Below are 17,086 nucleotides of genomic sequence, written 5' to 3' on the forward strand. Positions count from 1 at the left end.
TCCACTAGAATTATCATCATGTTTCACTTCTTTGTGGTACTTCAATTGGTGTTTACTTGTAAAAGCTAAACTACAGTCTTCACACTGAAACTTTTCCCTGACAGAGTGCATGTTCTTCTTATGTCTCTTGAGTTGACAACGTCCTTTGAACTTCGCAAAACACAAGTCACATTCATATTTCCTTTCTGAGTGCACTATTTTGTGAGTATTTAATCTTACTTGATTGTGAAACATGGCTCCACAGACATCACACATCCAAGACTTCTCTGTATGAATAGTTTTATGGCGCTTCAAATAGCGTTGTGATCTGGCACCATGACCACAGATGTGACAGCGATATGGCCACTGATTTGTATGTATTAGTGCATGCTCTTTGAAAGATATTTCTCGATTAAGGCGCATTCCACAAATGCTACATTGTACATATGTCTTTTCAACATATGTTTTAATATGCTTTTTCAAAGCAGACATAGTACCATACTCCTTCTCACAAAAGTAGCATTTGAGTTTTTTTTTCCTCGACTCTCTGGAAAGGTGTTTGGCAATACAGGAATGACTGAGAAGTTGATAATACTCTGACAGTACCACTGAGCATTTAGAACACTTGATGCTTGATGGTTCTACAAAAGGACCCAAGCATTGAGGTTCTTGTGAAGTGCTGGATTCACTATTTGCCTGACTTATTTTTGAGTGAGGAGCTATCTGAATAGGCTCACAACATTCTGGTTCATGAGCAATGCTGGCTTCTTTGTTTGTTTGCACTGGTCTCAAGGGAGGGTGTACACTCCCATCACACATAACTGAGGTTGAGACATCTGGTTGCTTTATGGTGGAATGTTGTGGTTCTGCATTGCCTGTAACACAAAGATTATTATTACAAGACATGTTCACTGTCTCATTATAACATTGCTTTATACATATTCTGAGACAAGAAACTGTGAAATTTGTTTATAATAGATTTATATGTTTATGCGAACTACATTGTTGTAAAAGCGATGGAGCCACAGAACAAAACAAAGTGGAATTATATGACTTGTTCTTGTACCACACATGATGCAAACTTTTTTAATGGTGCCTCTTCATCAGTATGGTTAATACTGTGGTTACACAAAATTACCAAATTATTATCCTTCAGTATTTCGCTACTGTCTGACTGTGTGTAAATAGTTCATTTGGAAACATTTTACTTAAAGACATATTTATTATTTAATATACCTGTAAAGCACATGTTCGTCAAAATTGTGTCCTGCTAAAAACTATTTGTTTTAAGATTGGCATAGCTAATTAAAACACCTTTGTTCTCTTCTTTCAAGGAGATATTTCGCTTTTTCAAAAAAAATAGTATTTCAAAACTAATTCGAATTCTAAATTTTTATGTTCCAGAATGTTTCAATCTAAAGTTGTAATTCTTTGCAAAATACAGTGTTATAATTTTGTAGCATAGCATTTTCTTTTTTCATAAATGAATACTGTTACTTAAATAACCTGCTAGTGTGTTAATTATTCCAACTACAATATTTCACTTCCTCAAAAATAATTGGAGAATTTTGGGAATTCAAGCGCACACTAGAAAATCCCCTAATAAAGTAGGTCCTATTGTTTTGTTACTTTGTAATTATACAGCCTTCAGTTAAACATATTTACTTCACTGCCTACTGTATTTTTCTGTCTCTTGTGTTGATATTAAGAATGTAATAATCTTTTATTTTAACAATATTATGAAAAGGATTGATTGCTATTCACCACATAGAAGAGACATTAAGTTACAAAATGGCACAATGAGAAGATAAAAAAATCCTACTTCGGAAACAGAAAACATACACAGATTCACACAAGCACAACTTTCACACCCATGGCCACTGTCTCCAAACACTGTGTCCTGACTTCAGGCTAAAACTGCATATGACAGCAGCAGCAATCCGCAGTGGGTTGTAGGGGTAAGGAGGCAGCATGGGGTAGAGAGGGGAAGGGATCGCAGGGTAGGGGTGGTGGGAGATGATGTGATGCCTGTGAGTGTGTGCAGGGATTTGATAGGTACAGAATAGGGGTGCTGGGTTCAGAGTTAATGGCTGTGTGTGTGAGTGGCGGCGGGGATGGGCGGGGAAGCAGGAAACAGGAGAGGAAGGAAATAGAAAAGAGGAAAAAGACTAGTAGGTGCTTTGGAAAAATACAAGGCCTATGTATTGCTGGAGTGGGAACAACCTATTCATGGGCCATCTAGAGGAATCCTTCCTAACCAACTGGAATCCCAAACTTCTCAACTGTTTCAGATTCATTAATGTCTTCATGATCTGACCTGAGGGTGAGGAACCCTACCCACATTCCTCCAGAACCTCAACACCTTCTCCCTCATTTGCTTCATCAGCTTCTCTTAAACCCACCTCTCTTGATTTGGTCTTCACCTCAACGATGGCTAAATCTGTATCTCTGTCCACCTGAAACCTACCAACCTCTAACAACAATACCTCCATTTCAAAAGCTGTCACCCATTCAATACCAAGAAGTCCCTTCCATACAGCCTAGTCACCCTGTCACATCTATAGTGATGAGCAGACCCTCTCCAAATATGCCAAGGGCCTCACTGAGGCCTTCTGAAACCAAAATTATCCTCCCAACCTCGTTCAGAAACAGATCTCATATGCCTTTTTTCTCCAGTCATCTACCACTTCTCAGATACTCACTGTCCAGCTACAAAAGGGCACTCCCCTTGTGACCCAGTACCACCCGGGAGCTACTGAATCACATCCTCCATCAGAGTTTAAAACTACCTCTCGTCATGTTCTGAAATGAAGAATTTCCTACTTACTATCCCTCCCCACCTCTCCCACAATGGTAACAGTGGTATCCACAGCTCACAGTACCTAAGCAATATCCTTGTCCTTCTCTACTCCACCCTTGCTTTCAACCCCTCACAGCTCACATCCCTGTGATAGACTTAGATCCAACAACTGTCTAATACATCCTCCCACTATCTCAATCCTGGCAGAGGCATTTGCTATCACATCAAAGGTGGGGTACCTGTGAAAGCAGGCATTTGATCTACAAACTAAACCGCAACCATTGTGCTGCTTTCTACATACAGATGACAACTAAACAGCCATCTGTCCACATGAATGCCGCCACCAAATTGTAACCAAGAGACAGCTGGACTTCCCAGTTGCTGAGCAAGCTGCCCAGAACAACGTGCTTCAGTTCAATAACTGCTTCATGGCCTGTGCCATCTGGATCCTTTCTACCAACACCAGCTTTTCTGAATTTCACAAGTAGAAATGCTCTCTCAGACATATTCCTTCATTCTCAGATCTCCCATGGTCTCAGCCTTTGATAGTCCCTTTTGTCCACCTACCTGTTCTCCTCCCTGCTCCAACTCCAGCACTACACATGCCTTCTATTTTGTCAACAAACTTATGAGTCTTTTCCCCTTTACTACATCTCAACTTCGCCTTTTTCCATCCCCCCACCCAAACACAGCTCCCCACCTTGGCACTTAGCAGCCTTACCTTCTAGCCACCACATGTAGTGTTTTGAGATATTTGTCAACATCCCAACACACCATTGGAAAGCCATCAACAAGAGATGCTCATGAATAAATTGAATAAGAATAAATGTAGTGGGAAAGGGAAACTGTGTGTTTTCTTTTCTTGTTTGCAGTGAAGGTGGAGCAGTGGTGGAGCCAGCAAGAAGGAGACCAGTAAAAGTGGTATTACAACCACTGGTTGTCCGGGAGTCATTTGTGCCATGGTGCAGCAAGTGCCTCAATCCGAGAGCCATGGAGTAAACAATACACCAACAGGGGCACAATGAACAATTGAAAAGCAGTAGTTGTTTATCTGGGTTGCTATCTCAGGTCCTAAAGTATGCATTTAAGGACATTTTTGAATGTACTCAAGAGAGTGGTATTACCGTAGCAATTGTTTGATGTGTTGTTAAATGAAATAGTGAGAACATTGGGCAAGTTGGGCAAAATGTACCCCTGTTTGTGAGAAGTGTGGCAATTTATTTAGTAGTGCAGTAGAGAGAACTTGTGGAAGCATTCCAGGAATCTTCACCGCAGTTGGATCGACAGGGAGCTGGCACGGAAGGATCTGGACCACCAGACAACTACTCTGAGAAGAGAGGATAAAGGTAATACTACTTTCATCAGGAGTTGTATTAGGGTCAGCAAAATATGGCCCATTTATATCGGCCAGCGATGCAAATTCCTGCTAGTGTTGGTATAAGACTCACCACAAACCCTACAAAATATAAATCAGCAGAAGAAGAGGGAAAAATAAACCTCACATGTCCCTGTGCACTCTCACAGGCAGCATATCACCTTCCCCACCATAGTCCTTCCCCTTCCTACTCCTGCCCCCTCCTTACAGCTACCACACATCCTGATTGTTGCTCATGTCAGACCCGATTGCAGTCCGCAGTTGTGTTTTCTATGTCCCAAGAAGGACCTTTGTGTCTGAAAGCTTAAATATTTAGCAGTTTTTTAATTATGCCTGTCTGCAACTTAACGTATCCTCTATGTGGTGAGTAGCAATCTATCCTTTTCATAATGTTGTTGTTATCCCATACTGGACTTTCCATTATTTAATACTGTATTTTATAAATTTGTAATGTCTGCAACACGAGCACCTTCTGTATAGTTGTATACAGTGCCATGGTCAGTCAAATGTGAGAATTCAACAAGTACAAATCATGTAGTTTTTGTATGTCATGGCTAGCTGTAATTGATGTCTAGTTATTTTACTGATCATTGCCACAAACAAAATGTTTGAAACTTCTTCAAGGTGGTGCAGCTTAATATCTGTATTTACTTATTTTTGTATTCATCCAGTCATCATCTTACAATGATACAGACTTTTGTACCATAATACAATGAAAAATATTAGTAGACACAGAATATAGAAGTATCCTTCTACAACGATAGGACAGACAGATTGTTGGCCATGGTCTTTATCAAGAACACATCCTGACATTTGCCTGAAATGATTTAGAAAGATGACAGAAAACCTACATCAGGACTGCCAGACAAAGCTCACTCCACCTTCCCAAACACAACGACAATGTTTTAACAATAGCACTGACTCACTTGGATGGTCCATAATGTACAGAGATCTTTGATTTATACACAAGGATACATCGAAAATGAACTTGGTACTAACAAATGTGAAGGGTGGTGCAGCTTAATATCTGTATTTACTTATTTTTGTATTCATCCAGTCATCATCTTACAATGATACAGACTTTTGTACCATAATACAATGAAAAATATTAGTAGACACAGAATATAGAAGTATCCTTCTACAACGATAGGACAGACAGATTGTTGGCCATGGTCTTTATCAAGAACACATCCTGACATTTGCCTGAAATGATTTAGAAAGATGACAGAAAACCTACATCAGGACTGCCAGACAAAGCTCACTCCACCTTCCCAAACACAACGACAATGTTTTAACAATAGCTTGACTCACTTGGATGGTCCATAATGTACAGAGATCTTTGATTTATACACAAGGATACATCGAAAATGAACTTGGTACTAACAAATGTGAAGGGAAATGAGAAGCAAATCTGCAGTGCAGTGTAAATTATTTAATAACTGTTGTCCAGAATCAGTAATCACAGGAGGAAGATTAATGAAAAAGAATGATGAGATAGAGGAAAAGAAAACAGGTTGGCAAATCAACAACATCTAGTAAGAAGTCTACTACCAATTTCTGGGAGCAATCACTAGTTGCACACTTAAAGATAAGAAAGTTCATGGTATAATAAAACAATGCATTTTTTTCTTTCTTTTATTTAGTATGGTGTAATAATTATTTGTGAAATCTTTACAGTGATGCATATGAATGATGAACTCCAAACAAATGATATCACATGGATTCTACAGAGCCTTAATGTAGACGGTTATGACCCACACAATAATCACACTCTTGATGGATTGCTGAAACATATATGGTACAGTAGTTCATTTCCCATGGTGCAGTAGTTATTAACTAACAGGCAGATGCATATAGATCATCAGATTTAACACTTCTCCTGTAAATAATTTTCATTAACTGAAACTTGTCACAAAAAACAATATTTAATATCACATAAACATCAACTCTTTGAGCTACTTTTAGAGCACTTAATGCAAAATAAACAGTAATTGAAAATTCAGCATTAGTTATTTTTCATTGGAAAATTGTCTTTATTTGAATAACTGACTAAAATATATACTATGAAATGCCAGAATTTGTCAGGAATGAAGATCAGTGCCCATAATACCTGTATCACTCTCATATAGTATGCTTTCTTATGTGGGGGAGGATGGAGAGAGGAGGAGTGGAAGTAGACTTTAAAATTTCAGTCTCATTGAGCAGTCACACAGGAATAATGATTTTATTATTAATCTTATTAAACTGCTGTAAAGCTTCAGCCTAGAAAAGAAGACTTGCTCCAATACTTAGAGGATGGGATGAAAGCTTACTGACAAAGCAGCAAGTACAGAAACAGGCTATCAACACAAGGCATAGGGTGTTAGGGAAGACTAGATAGTAAAAAGTTGGACGACCAAGGTCATTTCTAAGTAATGCCCGTAGGAAGTGAATGTCTACAGTAGTGCAAAATTACTTGAGTGATGTATACCAGATAACTAGTATTTTTAAACTAAGTCCAGAGCACAGTAACTTTGACTTAAGCTCTTTGAGAGAAATCTAGATAACAATCGTGTTGCATTCATCAGTGGCCCAGGTAATAGAATAGGCCATAACCACAATTACACAACTTAGGACAAAGCATTCCATTAAATGCCAAGGTCTCAGAACTATTCAAGCAGAACAGTATTCACTTATTTCCTTTACTCAACAGCATTGTACTTTCTATCTGCATGGTTCTGGTAACAAACTGCTCGTACAATTCATTACAAGAAGCATTCACTCTTATCAGCAAGATGTCTGTCAAATCCCAGCATTTCCAAGTTTTAACTATCTTTTTCCAGATTAATGATCCCAAGTGACAGAGCTACAGAGTAAATATGGATTATGATCACTAGTGAAGCAAAACTTGATATTTTATATGGTTCTGAGATGTGAGGTTATGTGACCATTACCAAGGACTGCCCAACTGCTGCAGTTGAGCACTAAAAAGTTAATCATGGCCACACTGTTATTAACAATATTTTGATTCTTGAAATTGCGCTCTAAGATGACCTCTTACTCTGATTATGGATTAGTGTTGTAGATGTATAAATGGCCCAGGAGCCAAAGTTTCACATTCTTGTGAGTGATAGTTCAGGAATTTTACCATATTATTGATGTTTGATTGAAATTGTGCTCTGTTGTGGATTAAGTCTATGAAAACCAAATTTGGTACATGGGTTTAGGTATGCACTATATTCATGGAGTTAGTGCTGTTTTGTGACTGGAGTATTATTTTTTGAGTTATTTGTGTTTTTTACATTCTGGGTAGCATTGTTATAGATTATCTAATATAAATTTTGCTATAAGGTAAAATCTCTGATGCACCCTCAAGACCATAGTATCAGCTTTACTACAGGTAGAGTGCAGTCGGTGCTAAAAACAAGCTATCGCTGACACTAGTGCCATGGGCCTCACCTGACCCGTCCAGAACAGATACCTAGTGCCCCACAAAAGCAATTGGTAACTGCTCCCAGGCAAAGCACCCACTGCTAAGTGGTCCGAGCATAGGCTGTCACCAGCCATCGTTCAAGCAAAAAGCATTTTCTGTGAAGGAGCTAATCTGATGAGAGTACCTGTTTCCACCATGGAAGATAATTGGAGGGTAATGAGAAAGGTGATTTGGTAACTGCAATTACACACCCATAACACCACTGAAGTGGTCTTTTGGGGGCCTCCCTCAGTCCACAAACCCAGAGCACTACCGTGAAACATGTCACATTTTGCTCTCACTCAGTGTCATGGTTCAAATTTCCCTGGAGGCAGAAAGATTAGTTGTTTCTTCTAGTTGTCCTTTCAGCCAAATGAAAAATCTGCAGTGATGAAATGAAATGATCATATGCCATTGATGGCCAGGAGTCTCCAGCTGGAGAAATTCAGCCACCGAGTTGCAAGTCTTATCAGTTGACGCCACATTGGGCTAATAATGATGACGACAACACAACACCCAGTCCCTGAGTGAGGAATCAAACCGGGGCCCACTGCATGGCAGTCAAACAGGCTGGTCACTAAGCTACGAGGGCGGACTTTCAAGTGATGAAGTCAGCTGATACCACTGTTGTAGTGGAGATGCAGAAGCAGAACTATAACAATTAGAATGTACGCTATATTCCCCCAACACTCCCTGCTCGCACAAGTTATAAACAAGAAACACACAACACTGTTGTAACTTTGAATGCATTTCCAAGCAAGTCCAACTGCACTGATTGAAGCTCTTTAGCTGATAAATTTGGCTTCTTGCTTTCTACAGGCAGGAGAATCACCAAGTTAGATGTCACATGGCACAAGAGAAAACATGGTGTATATTATGATATCACTGCATGGGCATGTGTGTGCAGGGATATGGTGTTAACACACGACCTATATGTGGTATCTATTGTATCGAGGAGGGAAAAAAAAGTGCAAATACATTAATAATAAAATACAAAGTTGTATTATTTTTGCATTTTATTGTAAAAATTATTCAATAACAAATCTGGCTAGAAGTGACAAGATGATATTATAAAAGTGGCACAGAATGTCAGCAGTAGCTTTTTTTCAAAATCGGCGCACGGCTCTACATTTTATTGATGACACCTGTCTCCTGTCTTCAGTGCTCGGGGTACGAAACAACACTTTATTGGCACCTCCCCCTCCCTCCCCCCTTCTAGAAATACATATAGTAATACAAGTTGCACAATTTATTCTAATAATAATATATTTTCCAGAAAATCTTGTTTGCCTTGGAGATCAATGGGTGCATCTCTGCAAGTGGCACCTGGGGCACGAAAGACCCCTTTGCCTCCTCCCTCCCACCCACCCCCTCCCCTGCCCTCACCCACTACACCACATTGTCCAGCTGATTCTTGGCTACAGTCTGTCAATAGCCAATTATGTGAACAGGCAGCCTGCTGGTTGTCATGCCCATGTAAAACACAGCACAGTGGTTGCAGCTTAGCTTGTAGATGATATGACCACTCTCACAGATAGCCCTGTACTGATGGGATAGGTGATATTTGTGACTGGACTGGAGTAGTTGGTGATGGGTGAATGTATGGGACAGGTCGTGCATCTAGGCCTATTACATCGATATGAGCCATCAAGCAATGGGTTTTGCAATTAGTTGTGGAGTAGGGATAGATGACGATATTGTGCAGGTTCGGTGAGCTGCGGAATACCACAGTGGAAGAGATGGGATGGGTAGTGGGTAGCGCATTCCTCGTTTCATGGCACGCCAAGAGATAGTCGAAACTCTAGTAGAGAATGTTATTCAGTGGCTCTAGTACTGAGTGGCGCTGAGTCACAAGGACAGTGGAACTTCAGGAGGTCATGCGTGACTGGAGAGATAAGGCACAGGATATTTATTTTTGTAAAAGGTAGAGAGCATAATTTCAGCCTGTGAAGGCCTCAGTGAGGCCTCCTTGGTATATTTGGAGAGGGATTGCTTGTCACTACAGATGTGAAGGCCACAGTTGGCTAAGCTGTGCAGATAGAACTACTTGGTATGGAATGTGTGGCAGCTGTTGAAGTGAAAGTATTGCTGGTAGTTATCATGTTTGATATGGACTGAGGTACTGATGTTGCTGTCTTTGTGATGGGGGTTAGCAATCCCTGCCTTGCAGACCTACTACATTTACCACAACTCTTAAAAACTTCCTCACATCACCATACAGAAGCCATAACCTAAATGGACCTGAAACACAGTTGTGCATATTTACTCTGAAGCCTTATCCCACAGAAGTACCTGTCCTTTCTAAAGGACTTACCTTTTGTGCTATTCCCAAATTCAGCCATGCTAGACTTGTCAAAGGCCTTCTCCCAGTCCCTACAACGGAAAGACTTTTTCGCCACCAACCCATCCGATCAGACTCCATCCAACATCAATGTTGAACCATGCCTGACTCAGTTCATTCCTCCAACCAACTGAGATCCACCTCTACTGTCCAACCAACTGAGATCCACCTCTACTGCTGACTTATCACCTGCTGTTAACGTTCCATAATTTGTTAATCTCGAATCCTGCATCACCATCATTCCTCAAATCCCACAACATGCAAGCTAACCTTGTATTCGCAGAAATAACCACAAACCACCACAGAGACCCCATTTGCTCTTGTAGACCAACATATTCATGCTATTACCAGAAACCTACTCTCCACAGTTCCCGTTTCTTAACCACATGGTGCCTGCTTGACACTATTGATGCAACCTCCCTTTACACTAACATCCCTAATGCCCATGGCCTTACCACTATTGAAAACTTCCCTTTCCCAATGCCTGACAGATTACAAACCTACAACCTCCTTTCTGGTCACCATGACCAACTATATCCTCACCTACAATTATTTCCTTTTTGAAGGCATCACCTAAAAACAAATCTGTCGTGTGGCAATGGGCATCTGCATGGCACCATCGTATGCCAGCCCTTTTATGGACCATGAGAGGAATCCTTCCCAACGACGAAGAATCCCAAATGCCTCACCTGGTCCAGATTTACTGGTGAAATTTTCATGATGTGGACCAAGTATGAGGAACATCAATACATTCTCCCCCATTTGCATCACTTGTCCTCCTCAACCCAACAAGTCACCTTCCTCGATGTTGACCTCCACATCAAAGGTGTCTACATCAGTACCTTCATCCATATCAAACGTACCAACTATCACCAATACCTCCATTTCAAAAGTTGCTGCCCATTCTGTAACAAGAAGTACCTTCCACACAGTCAAGCAATTATGGCCACCACATCTGTGATGATGAGCAGTCCCTCTCGAAGTATACCAACAGTCTCACTGAGGCCTTCACAGACTTGAATTACCTCCCAACCTTGTACCCATCATGACTCAGTACCACCAAGGACTGGAACAATTGAATCACATTCTCTGCCAGGGTTTCAACGTCTCTCGTTGTGGCTTGAAATGAGGAATGATCTACCCACTATCCTTCCAACCCCTCCCACAGTGGTATTTTGCTGCCCACCAAACTTATACAATATCCTCATCCACCCCTACTACTCCACTGATCCAGTCCCCTTGGCTCTTGGCTTATATTCCTGTATAGTCTGTATAGTCTGGTCAAAAGCATTAGCTATTCAATCAAAAGTGGGGCTTCCTGTGAAAGCAATCATGCGATCTGAAAACTAAGCTGCAACCACTGTGCTGTGTTCTACATAGGCATGACAACCAACAAGCTGTCTGTCTGCTACGTGAATGACCACCACAAACTGTGGCCAAGAAATAGCAGGACCATTCAGTTCGTGAGCACACTGCAAAACACAACATTCTTGTGAGACCTGAGTTTCTCCTGGCATATACAACTTTCAAATAACTTCCGGGAATTCAGCCAGGTAACACTTTCAGCGACCACTGATATTTCAGTGGGAGAACATCCCACCATTTTCAAGGCAAACTGCAGCGAACAGGTGGCGTACATGCAAATGTAAAATCTCGGTTCTCGGACTGAAGCAGGAAAGATAACACACACACTGAACACTAGTGCCACCAAAGATGACCAAACAATTGCCAAGGTTGTGCACCATATTAATTCTCCTGCCGCCAATCGCATCAAGCAACATGCTGGCTTGGCTCTTGTTCGCAAAAGGATTCGTTTTGCTCGTCGATGTTTGGATTCTGTTTCCAAAGAATTGTATCGTTTTCATTTAACGGTGGCATCTGAAGTGCCTGATTTCACTTGGGATTGGTTGGACGGTGCCTCAAGGAGTCAAGCTGACTGGGCATACAACTCCATCACTGCCCGGCATTTGGCAAAGTTTGAACATTTTCATCGCGTGGAGTCGGATGTTATAGCTCGACGTTCTGTGATAAATCTCACAGAGAAATCTTTTGACGAAACAACCTTATCTGTGCTAGGGAAGGGTTTAAATTTTACACCCACTCCGAAGAGTTTGCAGGTAGTTGATTTTATTAGTTCAATTGAACAGGCAGTTTGTAAACTACCTCCTGACGCTGCAGAGGAGGTAAGGAGGGAGGCATGCCGTGTTTTGACTAGGGCTCGTCCACCCAAGAGTAATGTAACAGCAGCAGAGACGGCTACTTTACGCTCTCTCAAAGTTGATCCCGATATTGTTATTTTACCTGCAGACAAGGGCAATGTCACCGTTGTTTTAAATATACATGATTATGTACAAAAGATACAACGTTTACTATCTGATTCAGCGTATCGCAGAATCGATGCTGCGCCCACAAAAAGTGTTGAGAGAAAGACCAACAGCCTCCTGAAGAAAAGTGGTTTGTTGCAGAACACTATCAAGAGTCTTAACACCTATAGTGCTGTTCCCCCTAGGTTATATGGCCTTCTGAAGGTTCACAAGAAAGGGGTTCCTTTCCGTCCTATAGTGGGTAACATCGGCACTCCGACATATCGTGTAGCCAAGCATCTTGCTTCTCTGTTGAGTCCACAAGTCGGTCGGTGTGAACATCATATCAGGAACTCAGCTGATTTTTTACGTCGTTTGGGGGGACTGTGGTTGAATGACTCTGATATTTTAGTGAGTTTCGATGTGGTCTCTCTCTCCACTCGTGTTCCTCTGTCTGATTCATTGCGGTTAATTGAGGCCAGGTTTGGTGCTGAATTAACTAATCTCTTTTGGCATGTGTTGACATCCACTTACTTTTTATTTAATGACCAGTATTACGAGCAGACAGATGGAGTTGCGATGGGTAGTCCGTTGTCTCCTGTGATCGCAAATTTGTTTATGGAAGACTTCGAGGAGCGTGCACTGGAGTCGGTGCCTTTGAAACCCGCCTGTTTCTATAGATACGTTGAATATACCTTCATTGTTTGGCCTCATGGTAGGGAGAATTTGAATGTCTTTTTAGAACATCTGAACTCGATCCACCCGAACATTCTTGACGCATTGATTAGGAGGAAGGATGATGGATCATTGGGACATCCAGTCCACAGGAAACGTACTCACACCGACTTGTACTTACAGGCTAATAGTTGCCACCATCCGGCTCAGCATTAAGGGGTACTTCGTATCTTGGTACACAGGCCACATGTCACTTCTGACACTGAGACTTTGCCAGCTGAGCTGTCCCATCTTGAAGTTACATTTCGTCAAAATGGTTATAGTGATAGACAGATTGAACGTGCGTTGCGCTATCGACCAACTGTACATCGGGTGATTGATGATAATCCTGAGTCAACACCTAAGTCTACTGCCTTTTTGCCTTACGTAGGAAACACGTCCAATAAGATCAGTCGTGTTTACAGAAATACAATGTGAAATGTGTTTTCCGACCTCCATCTAAAAGTAGAGCACTTTTGAGTTCCGTTCAGGATGATCTTGTACTGGGTAAGGCGGGTGTATATCATATTCCTTGTAGCTGCGGCATGGCATATACTGGTCAAACTATCAGGACCATGGAGGACCGATGTACTGAGCATAAATGGCACACACGATTACAGCAGCCAAGTAGATCTGCTATTGCTGAACATTGCTTGGATACTGGTCACCCCATGTTATATAATAACACCGAGACATTGGCATGCACGTCCAGCTATTGGGACAGTGTTATTAGGGAGGCAGTTGAGATTAAATTAGCGAGCAACCTTGTTAACAGGGATGGAGGTTTCTGTTTAAACTCCATTTGGAATCCTGCTCTCTCCCTTGTCAAAAAACAGAGGGACAGAGTCAATGCTACCTCACCTGCAAATTCATAGTCTCACTATCGATAGCTCTGACTTTTGGTCATCTTTGGTGGCACTAGTGTTCAGTGTGTGTGTTATCTTTCCTGCTTCAGTCCAAGAATCGAGGTTTTAAATTTGCATGTACGCCGCCTGTCCATTGCAGTTTCCCTTGAAAATGGCGGGGTGTTCTCCCGCTGAAATATCAGCGGTATCTGAAAGTGTTACCTGGTTGAATTCCCGGAAGTTATTTGAAACAACATTCTTCACTTCAATGAGTGTTTCACAGCCTGCACCATTTGGATCCTTCCTACCAACACCAGCTTTTCTGAATTGTGCAGGTGGGAATCTCCCTGAAATATATCCTACGTTCCCGTAACCCCTGACCTCAACCTTCGTTAGTCATTGTCCTCCACCTACCTATCCCCTTCTCTGTTTACACTCCAGCACTAGACATAGCTTTCTATCCCACCAATGCACCCACAATCTTTTTACTTATCTCCTTTGCCATTCCCTTCCCACTCCCCCTCCCCATCCTCTGTCTAACCACCTGATTGTACCTAGTTGCCCTAGCCCCTCCCCACCACATCCCCTACATGCTTCTACAAGCAGCACTTTACGGTTCTCCACCCCATCCCTCCTAACCCTCCCCCTCCCCACTCCGGCTTCCCCCTTACCCCTCCACCCAGAGTGCTTCTCCCATCATGTGCAGTTGCTATTAGTCTGGCCTCAATGGCCAGAGACAGTGGTCATATGTGTGTGTGTGTGTGTGTGTGTGTGTGTGTGTGTGTGTGTGTGTGTGTGTGTGTGTGTGTCTACTTCTGAAAAAGGCATTTTTGGCCAGAAGATTACTTGTTTAGCAGTCTTTTTGTTGTGTCTGTCTGCAATCCATCCTTTCCGTCATATGTTCTTTTATATCAATAACTAAAATGTGATACTCTTGTATTCCACCAATTGGTAATTTATGTAATACACACATCTTTCATACAGGTGTCACACACAGTTCCACAGTCAGTTAGAGGAGAGAATTCAATTCGCAGATATCATACATTTTTTTATATTGTGGACCAGCTTTTCATCTTGTTGAACACTGCCAGTATGAAATGTTTCAAAATTCTTCAAGATGGTGTAACTTCCTGAATTGTAGTTATTTAGTTTTATTCATTTATTCATCCAGGGATCATACCCTAATGATAAAGAATTTCTAATTCTAAAACAAAAATAAATAGCTCAAAAATATACACACAGACAGAATATAGAAGTATACTCCTATTAGGAGAGGACATGTGTTGGCCATGGCCTTTATGAAGGAACTATCACAGAATTTGCCTGAAAAGTTTTAGGAAAATCTAACTCAGGATGGCCGGACAGAGCACACTCCACTCTCACGAATATGAGGTCAGTGTCTTAAAAAATGTGCTGCCCCATTTGGTTAGTCCCTATTGTATTATGTTCTTTGATTTATACATAATTTGCTCCTGACATTAAGATCTAGATGCTCATATGTTCTACACAGCTGATAATTGAAAATGAACTTGGTATTAATAAACGTCAAGAAAAATTAAAAATAAAACTGCAATATTGTGTAAATTATTTAACAACAGTTCTCTAAAATCAATAATTACAGAAAGAAGATTAAAGGAGAAGTTTGACAAGACAGAGGCAAAGAACACAGATTGGCACATCTACGGCATTCAGTAAGTAGTCTACTATCTTGTTGCCCACTTACGGATAAGAAATTTCATTGCATAACAAAACACTGTGTTTTTTCTTTCCTTTATTAGAAGATTATACAGAACCTTAACACAAAAGACCCACACAATAATCACATTGTTGATAGATTGCTGAAATGTATACATTAGTTCATTTGCTGTGACACTGTAGTAATTAATAAACAGACTGATTTCTATACATCATCAAATTTAACATTTTTCCTGTCAACAATTTTCATTAACTGAAACTAGTCACAAAAAGCAATATTTCGTATCTTACAAATGACAATGTTTTGAATTATTTTCATCTCAATGCTATGTGAAGTAATTTTAAAGTCCCAGTCTTTCATTCTACAACTGTCCTCAACTGAATACCTCACTGAAGCCTATGTTATGAAATGCCATAACTTGTCAGGAATGAAAATCAGTGCCCATAATGGTGTCACTGCCACACAGTATGTATTGTTAGATGTACCTTATTAAAGAGGGAGGGCGAGGGAGGAGAGTAAGTTGACCTTAAAATATAATGGATGCAAACTGTAGTTTGGGGGAAGTATCTTAAATATTCAACTGATAATTTTAAGATTAATCTTCCTATACCACTGTAAAGCTTCGGTGTAGAAAAGAACAGATGCTCCAATATTTTGTAGACTGGACAAAAGCATACCGATGCAGCAACAAGTTCACAAGCAGTCGAAAAACACAAGGCATAAGGTGAAAAACACAAGTCATAAATGAAGTTAAGGCTAGGAGGTAGAAAGCTGTAAGAACAAGGTCATCTCTAAGTAATACCCATAGATTGTATATGGTCCATAAGCCAACTACATACACTGCCAGTACAACATCTTAGCCCTGCGGGTTTGCCTACCTGTGGCCCACAGGTGTCTCACCTCCAGAGACTGTTTATTAATACCACATGGGCATCACATGTTATTGTCACAATATTGCATGCGAACAGTCTTTTGATACACTATATTTCACATGTACCATCTTCCAAATAGCACACAAATCAGGAAGCCAATGGTACAGCTATCAAGGAAACAAGTAATGTCTGCATGTTGCATGCTAAGAGAATGTGCATCAGCCTACCGTATACTTAAGGCCAAGTAAAGCCTCCAGTAGCGAGCATTCAACTGCTCGCTCAGTTCCAGGCTAGGAACAGGCTACATTCGTAGGTCATCAGTTGGAACTGACCAAGACCAGATCCGACAACACACTGCTCTACATTGCACCATCTTCGCACTGCATCACAATACTCCATACAGGACGGACACTGCATCTACAGCCACTCGGAATGAATCTTTCCTTGAAATGCATACCACGTCAGCAAACTTTGTTTCTTTTGAGTGACCATGAATCATTTTTCAGTTGTTATCAGATTTTACCCATTGTGAATAAAGTGTTCTTTACGTCCACCTGGGAATCATCATTACAACTGCGTGCATCTCTCAAATGGGACTAAACCGTAAGAATGAAAGTCACAACACATAGCGAGCGAATATCTAAACTAGTGCAAAATTCCTTGAGCAATGAATACCAGGTAACTAGTATTTTTAACTAAGAGACCTGTAA

General features: G+C 41.0%; 1 protein-coding gene across 1 annotated transcript in view; it reads left to right on the forward strand.

Moving 5' to 3' along the window:
• The first annotated feature begins 4,107 nt into the window (after positions 1 to 4,107).
• LOC124594667 overlaps positions 4,108 to 17,086 on the forward strand; it is a 46,230-nt gene continuing 33,251 nt past the window's right edge. The window contains exons 1-3 of the mRNA XM_047133037.1: positions 4,108 to 4,125; positions 5,832 to 5,952; positions 15,430 to 15,499. The gene's annotated coding sequence lies outside the window, so the exon portion shown is untranslated. The remainder of the gene's footprint in view (positions 4,126 to 5,831; positions 5,953 to 15,429; positions 15,500 to 17,086) is intronic.

This window comes from Schistocerca americana, chromosome 2 (assembly GCF_021461395.2).
Source record: "Schistocerca americana isolate TAMUIC-IGC-003095 chromosome 2, iqSchAmer2.1, whole genome shotgun sequence".
In the NCBI taxonomy this organism is placed as follows: Eukaryota; Metazoa; Arthropoda; class Insecta; order Orthoptera; family Acrididae; genus Schistocerca; species Schistocerca americana.